Here is a 12,372-nt window from a genome sequence, read left to right as displayed (position 1 = left end):
CTTTTTTTTTTCCGGAGAAACAGGAATATATTAAGAGAGGAGGAATTTACAACGTCCCATGAGGATAGTCCATGGGGGGACCCATAAAACAGCTAAGCCAATAGGTGGCTTTATAGACCTTTAGAAACAAATCCCAATTTGGAACTAAGGTTTTAAATAGGCCTTCACAAGCCCAGTGTAGATTAAGGCTTCCTTTCTATAAACAAATCCAATGAGTATGTAAACTTATCTTAAGTATGCAAGAGCCCTAACCCAATTATGAGGTTGGGACTTAGCTCCTCTTCTCAACCTCACCAAAAAAAGATAGCTCAATTCCATTACTCAGTTGCCTTTGTCCATCATTTATGATAGCGGGTTTTGTGCCATCTCCACAAGATCTAAAAACTTGAGATGCTACTTCTTTGACTTCTCCCGAGATTATGTAATGCTACATTGAGAAAGGTGGACAAGCTCTACAATGCATCAAAAAATGTGAAAAGTCTTTTATGCCGTCTAGGGATAAGTGAAAAGGCTCGTTGGGGGCCCTAATGGATACCGAGGCTATGTCTAGAAAACCTTCTCTTTCCCTTTTAAAATTTTAGGAATAAGCAAGAGATGGAGTTATGGAATAAAGGAAAAGATATAACTCCTTACCACAATCACCCCAACCTCTTCCCATGGGGAAGGGCTATAAGCCCTAGCTCGATGATTTAAGCACCACAATACAAAAGCAACCATCCCAATCTCAACCACACCGAACAAGGGGGGTTCCCTAGAGCACTTATACACCTACAAGTGTAATAATAAATCATCTTAGACACAAACATTATGCTCCACTGATGGTGTTTGTAAATAAAAAGTAAGGATTCATCTAGATATTGGAGGTTGCACTCTTCCCAATATCATCTCTATCAATTGTTTAAGGCCTTTTATAGACCTTGGTGCAATGGGTGTCCCACTTGCAACACGTGTGTAAAGGCCTCAACTAAAACACAAGCCAAGGCTTCCATGCGACTTGCATACTCAATTATGCATTTTGTCATGCTAGCTATCTCTACTCGGCCTTCAATTTTACTACATACAAAAAGTAAATTTTCATTTATGAGAGCATGAAAGACACATGCATATCATCTTGAGGGTTTCAAGTGTTATCACTTTAATTTTGCAATATGAAGAAGTTTCTTCTTTTCCACTCCTTCATTTGAACAACCTTAGGTTACCACCACTACAAACACCCAATAAAAGTTTCAAAGAAGCATAAGTACCTTTAAATTCAAATGCGTAGGGTCCCAACACCCCAAACTAAAGTATGGCAACTTATCCACTCATCTTTCTGCTTTTCCATTTTTAAAAAGGAGCACTTCCATTTGATGATGTGTGGAATGCATGCATTCCTTTAGTATTGGTCCATGAGTAGCAGCATGCTAACATGTTAAGAGCTGGGTGGTAAACTTTTTGGGTGATATCATAATTAACATTTACATTTTTGGTGCATTTAACAATCATAAGAATTAATGGTTGTTGATAAGATTATGAGGAATTGTGATTTGGGTTGGCATATATGTTTTGCTTTTGTATGTGAAACAACTTTGGTGTAAAAAGGAGTATGTTTGTGATGAAGGGTATAAAGGAGCATATATGTAATAGTAAGAATAAAGGTTAGGTAAGATAATATTATTAGAGGATATAGACCATGTGGTAGTTTTTATGCTTTATTGATAAGTAGAACTTTATATATAATAGCTTGAAGTGAATTGTACAATATATAATTATAAGTCATACAAAATAGAGTACATAATATCAAATTATACTATTAAATATGATATAAAACAAAAATAGGTTTCTCAAGAAGCTTGTCTTCAATTTTTTTAAAATTATATTTTTTCTTAAGGCTTGGTTTATAATATGAGAGGAAAAAAAGGGGAGAGAGAGAGAGAGAGAGAGAGAGAGAGAGTTCAAATTTATAAAAGAAAAATAGTTATCCTTTTCAAGTTACATCCTTCATTATTCGGGGAGCAAGTCTCAAAAGATTCTTATCTTTATCAATACTCTCAACATTATTCTACATCTTTTCATTTATGAAGGAATGGCCTTTTGAAGATTCTTTTTGATATTTCTTTGTACAACCTTCATTACTGGGGAAGAACCTTTCAAGATATATTTATCGTTATCATATACTCTCAACGTTATTAAACATCTTTCATTTCCTCTCTTTTTTTTGTGTATCCTTTATTATTGAATTCCATTTGCCTCCTCGTATTCATCCCATCAATAGCACCCTTGCCTCCTGCCAGAAAGGGAGGTAGAGGGCTCAACTCTACCCACTCCCATAGTGGAAGTGATGGCATCAAATTTCAATATCTTCACTCATATATTTTTTTTTAACATTGAATTCCACCAACTAACAATTTTACAAATTTTTAGTTCTTTTGAGACATCTTCACTTTTCAAAAATTAGAATGCCACCTCTAAAACCTCCTTTTCTGAATGAAGACCAATCATTGTTTTGTGATTTTTATAAGGATTTTTTAAGACATCTTCACTATTCAAAAATTAGAATGCCACCTCCAAAACCCCCTTTTTTAAATAAAAACCAATCATTGTTTTGTGGTTTTTATAAGGATTTTTTAAAAGAATCACTAAATACAATACTACTAAAGGAAACAGAGAGAATCCACATGGAGTCGTGTGGATTCTCTTTATTATTTTCCTAGAGGGCATCTTTCCATGTGTAGGTTTGATTAAAAGTGTAGTGATGAGGAGGTAGAAAATCAAGGGTATTTGTAGATGGTATGCTAATGTATAGTTGAACCAAAAAAATGTGTGGTGGGCATCCTAAAAAGGCTCACATAAGGCTATAAAATAATTTATTAAGAATAAAATAGGTCTTATCAATACAATATAAAAATAAATTATTAATACAAGGTAAAGACCTTATATTAAATAAATATAAACATTATTAATACAAGGTAAAGACCTCAAATACTCTATATATTTAATATAGAATATTTATTTTTTTTAAAAATAACTCAAGAGAGTATATAAGTTAGAAGTATATTCATGTTTATTAAAGATTCTTAAATGTGTGTGTGTGTGTGTGTAAATATATATATTATTATATGAAATGTAAAATTAGACATTTACTACTAAATAACAAAGAAATGAACATCTATCACTTTCTTGATGACCTACTGTATTGAAGGAGGTCACCTCAATTACACTCTACCCTCCATTCATTGGGCCACATACTCTCTCATGCACGGCATCTATGCTTTGTCTAGAGAGAGGGTGGGGGGGGGGGGCTTTCCTCTTGCTTGTGCTAGCATCAAGCAAGGACCCTCCTATGCCTCAAGCTAATAGTAGCAAAATTCTCTCTTCCTAGCTATCCAAGACCAAGGAGCAAGCTATAGAACATCAAGAGGTTTCTAATTTGGATGGCTAGGAAGAGAAAGCTTTGCTACTATTAGCTTGAGGCATAGGAGGGTCCTTGCTTGATGCTAGCACAAGCATCAGCTTGAGGCCATTGGTGATGTCTTTTGAGGACCATCTTCTATGGCATCTAAACTGTTATCCAAGTACCACTAGTGACTAGGACTTCATATCATATTGCAAGTCTCATCCCCATGAATGTACAAATGAACATAGAGGTATCTTCTGGCTAGATTCTCTTGGCGAAGGGCACTATGCATTGGTATACATGTTATGCAAATAACATATATATCACCAGTGTGATGACCGAGACTTAATCATATCATATTGCAAGTCTCATCCCCATGAATGTATGAATGAAGATAGAGGTATGTTTTTGGTGGATTCTCTTGGTAAAGGGCACCATGCGTAGATCTTTATGATGTTGTTGTGGTCAACTACATCTTGATTTCTAAAAACCTTCTTTTAGTGCTGGCTTCTTACAGTTAGGTCGATCAGTATCAACAACCTTCTAACTGTGGTGGTAATGCTTGGCACAAAATTTGTGTGACTAATTCAAATGTGAAGATCATTCCAAGAGATAGAGTGAACTCATCTATTATGAGGGTATAATTTCCCTCTTCTATAATGAAGAGAAAAATGAGATTTACATAGGGTATATAATTGCCCTATTCTATGATGAAGAGAAAAATGAGATTTACATAGGGTATATCTGCCCTCTTCTATGATGAAGAGAAAAATGAGATATGTGGTCAAATTGATGTTCCCTCTTTGTGGACATAGTCCAATGAGCTCGGAAGCCTTTTACATGAGATTCCTATTACAAGTCATTCCTATTTCAGAACGACAACTGTCGAGAAAAGCACAAGGTTGGAAAGTTGAGGCTGGCCCAAATGCAAAGAAAGGAATCTATGAAGTGGCATATGGGATTGGAAATTTATTAGGCTTAGAGAGGTTCATCTTATGAACCTTTCTTGGATGTTGCTACTTGAAGAAGTTTCAAACTTGGGCATGTTTGGTAGTTTTTTCCCATTCTAATCTTTTTCTGTAGCACATGCTTCAAGTGGCCTCAAAGAAGTTGTAATGTGTGTCAATAATTGTATCATTTTGTGAACAAGCCTTTTTTTTGGAAGTGTTAGTAATGTGATGCAAGTATCATACTGACCAAGTATACAACACTAATGCATGGTGGAAATGGAAGACATTCGTGTGCATGCATGTTGGGTTGTATGTCCAAAGTGCTATATGTGTAGAGTGATGTATACCGATGGTAGGGATTGAGTGATGTTCTCTTGTACAGTTGTCTCAATTGATGCATATGCCATATGATTCCAAATATGACAAGATATCCCTATTGTTATCCACACTAATCTTCTAGGAACTGCTATGTGGTAGCTCCTTGTGCTCCCTCTCGGAGTGTGAGGGGATAGAGACATCATTGTGGCATCTAGTACTCTCAGGCATAGTTTTACTCCTTTCTATCACTCTCTCAAAAGTCTTGTTTATGCCAGGCATTTAAAAAAACTTATTAATTATTAGTCTCTGCCATTTGCGACGACCAGTGGGTCAGATTCATTAATGGTGGCAAGTGTACAGTTCATGATCGGAGTAATGGTGGAGACATCACTGTGGCATCCAACACCCTAAGCCATAGTGTTACTCAGAGTAATGGAGAAATTACTGCGGCATCCGGTACTCTAAGCCATAGTGTTACTCCTTTTCTATACACTCTTTATAATCCTCACCCTATCTTAGATGTTTCACATTATATATGGACAAAGGCCCACTATTGTAATGAAAGCTGACCAGGCTTGAATATGTAATGAGAACATGTTTTAGGCACCCCATAAGTGAGGGAAATAGCAAAAAGCCCCAATGGTATAAAAGTGACTTATGGGAGTGTGTAAAGACATAAGTAATATAATCAACATTGAGCTCTAGCTTGGAGAGCTTATCTACTACATTCCTATACATTCCCAATGCATAACCTTGCCCTAGTGTTTGTGGTGGTCTTGAATTCCCATTATGTTAGATTGGTAGTGCTAGTAAAGGTAGAGTTCATCCAGCTGTGGTAATTATGCTAGGGGTTGAGCACCATATCTACATGTATATGAATGTATCATGGTTCCCCAAGCATCTACAATGTGTACACTAAAGTTGTAGTTTGGGTTGTAGATGGTGGGGGCTCTTTGTGCTCATGTGGTTCTGCCTACATATCAAACACCATTACTAGATTTCTCCTTGAATAGAGATGTGCATTATTTAGATATTCTCTTACCTCCTTCATCTTGAATTTTTCTAGGATGGCCAAGGTTAAATTCATCAATTGTCATGTTTTTACTTGCCTTTTCCTAGTGTTCGAGTCATGCTAACTTGACATTGGCACAACCAAAGATGGACTCTTATTTTCTTTAGGTTGGGGTAGATCTAGCATGTTATCTTTGAATTCAATGGCCATCTTCTAGCATGCATCCAATGTAGCTGGTCTAGACAAGAACACATAGTCATGCATTCATGGATCTCGTACTCCCTTTCGAAAGCATGGCAATAATTGTTCATCAGTTGGCCTCTCCATTGAGAGTTCAAATATTTGAGATGAGAGACATAATCTCTCATGGATTCATGCTCTTATTATTTGATATTGTAGAGATGCACCACTGGGCTCCACTTATTACCGCTTCTTACAAAACTTAGCACGAATACATTCTTAAGCTAAGTAAAATTGACATTATCCTCCAACTTTAAAGTCCTGTACCATTGATGTGCCTTTCTACCTAATGTTAGGAAAAATAAATGGATCTTTGTGAGCTCATCAATGGGTCCACATGTTTCATAAATGAACTTAAAGATTTTGACATGTTGGATTGGGTCACCATCTTCATTAAAGCTTTGTTAGAGTTTTATAATGTGATATGGGTTTTCCTTGGGGAATGAACCTTAGCAATCCCAAATCCCTTGCTAACCCCTACTTATTTCCATTTTCATTCCTAGCAAGTTAGTTGGGATTGCTGTGAGACTGAGGTTGGCTCATAAGTCAGTCTTGTGAGAAGTACTAGTCCTCCTCCTCTTCCTCTTCCCCTCCCCCTTCCTGGATTGGTTTCATCTTCTTAGCGCAAGGTTATGGGGAAAAGTGGGACTTCCATATTCAGGGCATCCTCTTCCATAGGAACCCTTTCTTATCCTTATAAGAGTAGTGATTGCATAAAATAAAGGAATTCATGATCAATCATTATTTTATTAATGTCATCCTTTGTATGGAGTGGTTTCTTATTCCTCCTTTTTCGGTTGGATCCTACTAGCCTATGAAGGGTATTTATTTCCCATTATCCCTTAGAATCCTCCTTGATTGGTTCTAGAAGTGGCATCCCTTGTGTCAAGGCTTGGGCAAGGGCTTGCGCAAGGGCTTAGGCTTGTACCACCACCTCTTGTCTATCCCTTACTTGGGTGTATGGCTCTAAAGCTTTGTGTCATCTCAAGATTTCTTTGTTGTGCTAAGGCTATTCTTGTTTCTTGTGGTTCAGGATTTGTATTTGCCTAAGGCCTCTCTACCTCCATCTCCTCACTCATTGGGAAAAAGGTCTCTCCATGATGCCCTCTACATTTCTCTTAATCCTAGGAGTGAAAGAGACTTGCTTGTTAGGGTGGGTAAAGGTTTCCCTCTATACAAATGTTTTAAAGGAGGCATTACTTGCATAACCCCTCTTTCTATTGATAACCCTTGGATATTGCTCATTGCACATGACCCCCATTGGCTAAGTGAGCCTCTTGATCCAAATCTAGTTACAATGCGAATAGTCCTTTGGCAATGTTCAAAAGACCACCTGGCTACAACTCTCTCTCTCTCTCTCTCTCTCTCTCTCTCTCTCTCTCTCTCTCTCTCTCTCTCATCGATCGTTCGAGTTTCCTCCATGGATTCTTCACTACTTGTTTTTGCATGAACTCTTCTTTCTAGGCAAACACACTTTGGTTTGTGTAAGGACCAAATCCAACACGTCATATTCTTGGTAGTTTGATGCACTATCCTCTCGAGCAATTTCATCCCTTAGTATTTTTTTGATCTTAAGTGCATGTAAGAATGTTTGATGCAATTTCGTCTCCTAGTATTTTTTTGATCTCAAGTGCATGTAAGAATGTTTCAGCAAGCCAAACGCATGGACCCAATTTTCATTTATCTATTAACCTTTGGTTACCCAAGGGCTAACCTATTCACTGCACAAACTTTGGTGTGTGTCTAAGCAGAAGGACCACATCCAACACTTCATATTCTTGGTATTTTGATGCATTATCCTCTGGAGAACTTTCATCTCCCATTATTTTTCTAATCTCAAGTGAATGTAAGAATGTTTCATCAGGCCAAATATATGGACCCAATTTTTATTTATTTATTAACCTTTGGTTACCCAAGGGCTAAGCTATTCACAGCACAAATAACTCTGGTTTTTCACGTCATGAAAAACTAGACTGGTTTTTCATGTGTAAGTTATTTCTTTAACCTTTTATTTCAAGGTGATGGTATGAACTAGCACTATTTACACATTTGATTAGATACAATCTACAAGTGAGCTAATCCACATTTGATTAGTTAAAATTCACAAGTGAGCTAATCTAGAAGATAATCATGACATGAATAACTTTGAGATGGTCACATATGATAAAATCTACAAGTGAGTTAATCTAGATGATAATAAGACGTGAATAACTTTGAGAAGATAGTCACATATGAAAAACTCAAGTGAGCTAATCTAGAAGATAATCAGACGTGAATAACTCTAAGATAGTCACATATGAAAAACTCAAGATAGCCATATCGTGAAAAACCAGATTTTTTCATGCCAAATGAACTTTAGCAGTTTATCTCTAACATTTAATCACCTCAACAACCCCAATAGATGAAATAAACTTGGTGGGAATTTCTCAAGTAATTAATGACATGAATATCTCAAGGATATTCATGTAAGTCATGCATGAATATCTCTCTAGTTTTTCATACTAAGAATCTTTCAAGATAACTATTACAGAACCTTTGGTACATGAAGATTTGAATATTCCACTAATTGATTAATAAAGGAAAAAAACCATAGACACCATAGCATAACTCAAGAGCATGAATATCCAAGAACACAAGTTCGGTGTAATCTTGCCCCGATGTGTGTGGCTTCTCTTCCACAAACAATATTTAAATTATATTTCATAAATTTAGCCCTTGGAGCCATAAATAGCATAGCTTTTCCAAAATTGGGCTTTTACAAAATTGAACCATAGTCTAATGCTTTTAAAGTATCTTATCGAAAATAAACCTTGCCTAACATCTGTACAATGGGCCAAACCATACAAAATTAATTATTTTGCACACATGTGCATGGCTAGATAATTTTGTCCAATGTCCACCTTTGTTATCTTAAACTTATGATCTATACTCAAAGACAGTCCACAATGTTAGATCATAATTACTCTGGATTCACTCACAAAAATAATAATGACAAGTGGTAAACATTATCTAGATTTACTCTCGATTATTCACACTGCTATGTGAAACATAATTAATTAGATTTATTCCCACATTAGATTCACTCACAATGTTTTCACATAATTAATTGGATTCACTCTTACATTGGATTCACTCATAATGTCTTCACACTCATTGCATGTGTTCATAGAGTTGATCAGATTAACTCACAATCAAACTCACACCACATGTCTCACACGTTACCATTGATTGAATTCACTCACAATCAACTTAGCTTGGGCACGTGTTACCGTTGATCAGATTCATTCACAATCAACTTAGCTTGGGCACGTGTTACCGTTGATCAGATTCATTCACAATCAACTTAACCCAAGATATTCTTTTCACTTGTTGGGTCACCCAATAATTAATGAATTAATTACTGTAACATCCCGCTTGTTTGGGTTGCAACTGTCCTCAGTTCCATATTTAATTTTAGCAATTGAAAAGAGTCCAGATAGAGTATTTGTCATAGATAGAATCCCTCTTAACACTTAATTGTGATAAGTTATCCGTTCGTAGATAAATATCACTAAAAGTATCCATCACGGACATCAAAAAGAGTGTCCTTCACGGAAACCAACACGAGTATCCTCCTACAGACAACCCGCTAATTTTTCTTGGTATTGAGATGAAGATAAATGTAATAAATTGAAGTAATTTTATGCATAATAAAATCTATGGGCTCAATGTGAAATGATAATAAGTGACATATATCCTTCGGTGGATCAATTGAAACACATATGTGCATCATTGTTAGTTCACTGAGGTCTTAATAGTGAATGGTATAATATGTATTTTTTTCTGCGTTTAGAAAGTACATGTCAGTAACTATAATGACTAATAATTTAAATTTAACTAAGCACTATTCTTTGACTATTTAGGAAATCAATAAACATACCCTATAAGATTATTATTTTTTGTTCCCCTCTTGCTTGGCAAAAAGGTCACAGGTATGGACTCTAAATTTCTTTTCATATTGAACAATGTAGAAGAATGAGTTTTAAGCTTACCTGGATTATTAAAAAAAAAACCTTTATGTGCAAAATTGCCCTCTTGCTTAAGAGAGAAGTTGTCTTCCTCATGGTTGAGCAAAAAATGTGGAAGAAGCGCAGAATTTTGGGGAAGAATCATACACTTATTTTGGCTCTAAGTGTGGAAAGACTTTATGAGAATTGCAAGACTTCTTTTCCCATCTTGTGAGCTATAATTAGTAAGCCATGTCTTTAGAGAAACTCCTTGACTATTGTCGAGCTTCTTATCTCCATCTTGCTGATTGTTGTCTCAATATGGACAAACAAAGTGGTCCATCTTTATTTCTTTTTTAATACTGCATCTTTACCGAGGTTCATACATATAGGGTGGAACCAATCCTTGTAAGCTTCACATTGCACCATCAATTCATTAGGATTATAAGGCATCTCACACTTGCAATAGATAGCAATCCTGTCAAGGGTGAAGCCTCCAGTGCTAGCTTTATGTAGAAGTAATCCTCTACAGAACAGTTTCTAGTTTGGTGCAGCTGAATGCATTTCCCTTTGATGATGGTGTCTCCACTCTGATTAGACAAGAAAGGCTCTTTAGCACCATGGAGCTGCCTTGGTCTTCCCATGGACTCTTCTACCATCATAGACCTTGACATTGATCTATTGTGTTTGCTTCAATAGAGGGTGGATTATTGGGATCCAAGGCATGCAATAGAACAAAGTTGCCAACTTTGACGACGGTATGAATTCCTTTGATAACGTAGGAATCAATCAAGGGACTTCTTAGCAGGTGCCCATTGCTTTCTCTCCTATGGCCAAGCTTCTTTCCTTGTGCTGGACACGCCTTCCTTCGTCTTTGCTCTCATTGGAAGAAACGCAAATTTATATATATATATATATATAAAGCTTTAATAGCAAAGGTAGTGAAACAAAGCTTTTCAGCTTTGCCACCAGCGCTCAAGAAAAAGAAGAAAAAAAAAAGAAATTCGCCACCCATTGTTGCACCTCTCTTGATGCCTCCACTGGGCTGATTAAAGGCAATTGATAATTAAAATTAAGCACAAGATTAATTTAAATCAATTTCTACAATTTATTGAAAGGAAACAAAACTACCTCCTTCTATCTCAAGAAGAGGGAGGAGGATAATCTTGAGCCTTCCATTGTACAAATCTTGTTCTGGCTGCCACTGTCCGAAAATCTGAAAATAGGAGAATGATTCTCAAGCCTTGCTCCATACATCCTGGAAGAAAGATCTCAAATCATCTTCAATTTGCTAAAACCACTTTTGTGAAACTAGGAGTGGTTTCTCTTGCATAGTAGTGGTTTTGCAGAAAGGGTGACATCAATTGCTAGCCTTTGTTTCCAATCTCCATCCAAGGGTCCACAAAATTCCCATGAACCTTCCAAGTATTATCCAAGAGTTCTTTGAGGCTTTATCTTCTTTATTTTTTGATTTTTGAATGAATCCATGTCTTTGTCCAAAGCCCTTGTAGCTTTGCTAGAGTTCTTTGAGGCTTTATCTTCTTTATTTTTTGATTTTTGAATGAATCCATGTCTTTGTCCAAAGCCCTTGTAGCTTTGCTAGAGGCTTTTGCAAGATTCTCTACTTCCCATGCAAGTATTTTGAATTTGTAGAAAACCCTTCAAATTTGCTCCAAGCCAATAACGTTAGAGAAAAAATCAATTTCTTGATTTTTCTTCTTTAAATCTCCATGACCTAAATTCAATACTTGAATTCGCCATGCTTTGATATACGATAGTTAGAGGACCTTTGGTACATGGAGATTTGAATATTCCACTATTTGTGAGGATTTAATTATTTATTTAAGATGTACAAAAAGGATCCCCATAACACTTAGGCTCATGATAAAGGGAACCCCAATGCCCATACTTTTTATGAGTTGGTTGCAATGCCCTCCCAAGAAGATCAATATCAGTAAAACCAAACTAGTATGCCTATGGGAGATTAGGCATTTGCTGCCAATCAAAAAGGTAAAGAAAAAACCTTTTCGTAGGGTGGCTATAAGCTAAAGGTAGAATCATCCTAGTCTTTTAGAAAGGATGCCAAGAAGTGGGGTGATAAGCCTAAGAAGAAAGGAAAATACAACTACTTTCAGAAGCTAGGCTATTATATCAATGAATGTAGAAAAAGGTTGGAGAAGGAGAAGAAGAAAGAGTCAAGCATGGTTGTGGCTAATGCATTAGAACCAAGTGCTAAAAAGGACTCAGCAAACTATGCACATGATGATTGGGCATTCAGTGGTTATGATCCTTCTATCCATGATATATGCATGTTAGTGATAGATCAACATGTCTCGTACTTTGATAGTGGTGCTAGCAAGAAGTAATGTGGTAGCATGCATAATACTTCTCAATGTGATTTATTTTCCTCCCTTGGGTTTGCTCCTCAAGGAGGCATAGTCACACGTGCAAAAAAGTCTTCATATCTAGCGAAAGGAGTTGGAGTTGGTA

General features: G+C 36.4%; 1 pseudogene; it reads right to left on the bottom strand.

The window, feature by feature from the left end:
• Positions 1–10,063: 10,063 nt before the first annotated feature.
• LOC147603906 (chromatin remodeling protein EBS-like) lies at positions 10,064–11,643 on the bottom strand (annotated as a pseudogene).
• Between the last annotated feature and the right edge of the window lie 729 nt (positions 11,644–12,372).

This window comes from Cibotium barometz, chromosome 63 (assembly GCF_041138505.1).
Source record: "Cibotium barometz isolate CiBa-2024 chromosome 63, ASM4113850v1, whole genome shotgun sequence".
In the NCBI taxonomy this organism is placed as follows: domain Eukaryota; kingdom Viridiplantae; phylum Streptophyta; class Polypodiopsida; order Cyatheales; family Cibotiaceae; genus Cibotium; species Cibotium barometz.
This window is presented reverse-complemented; position numbering and strand designations above follow the sequence as displayed.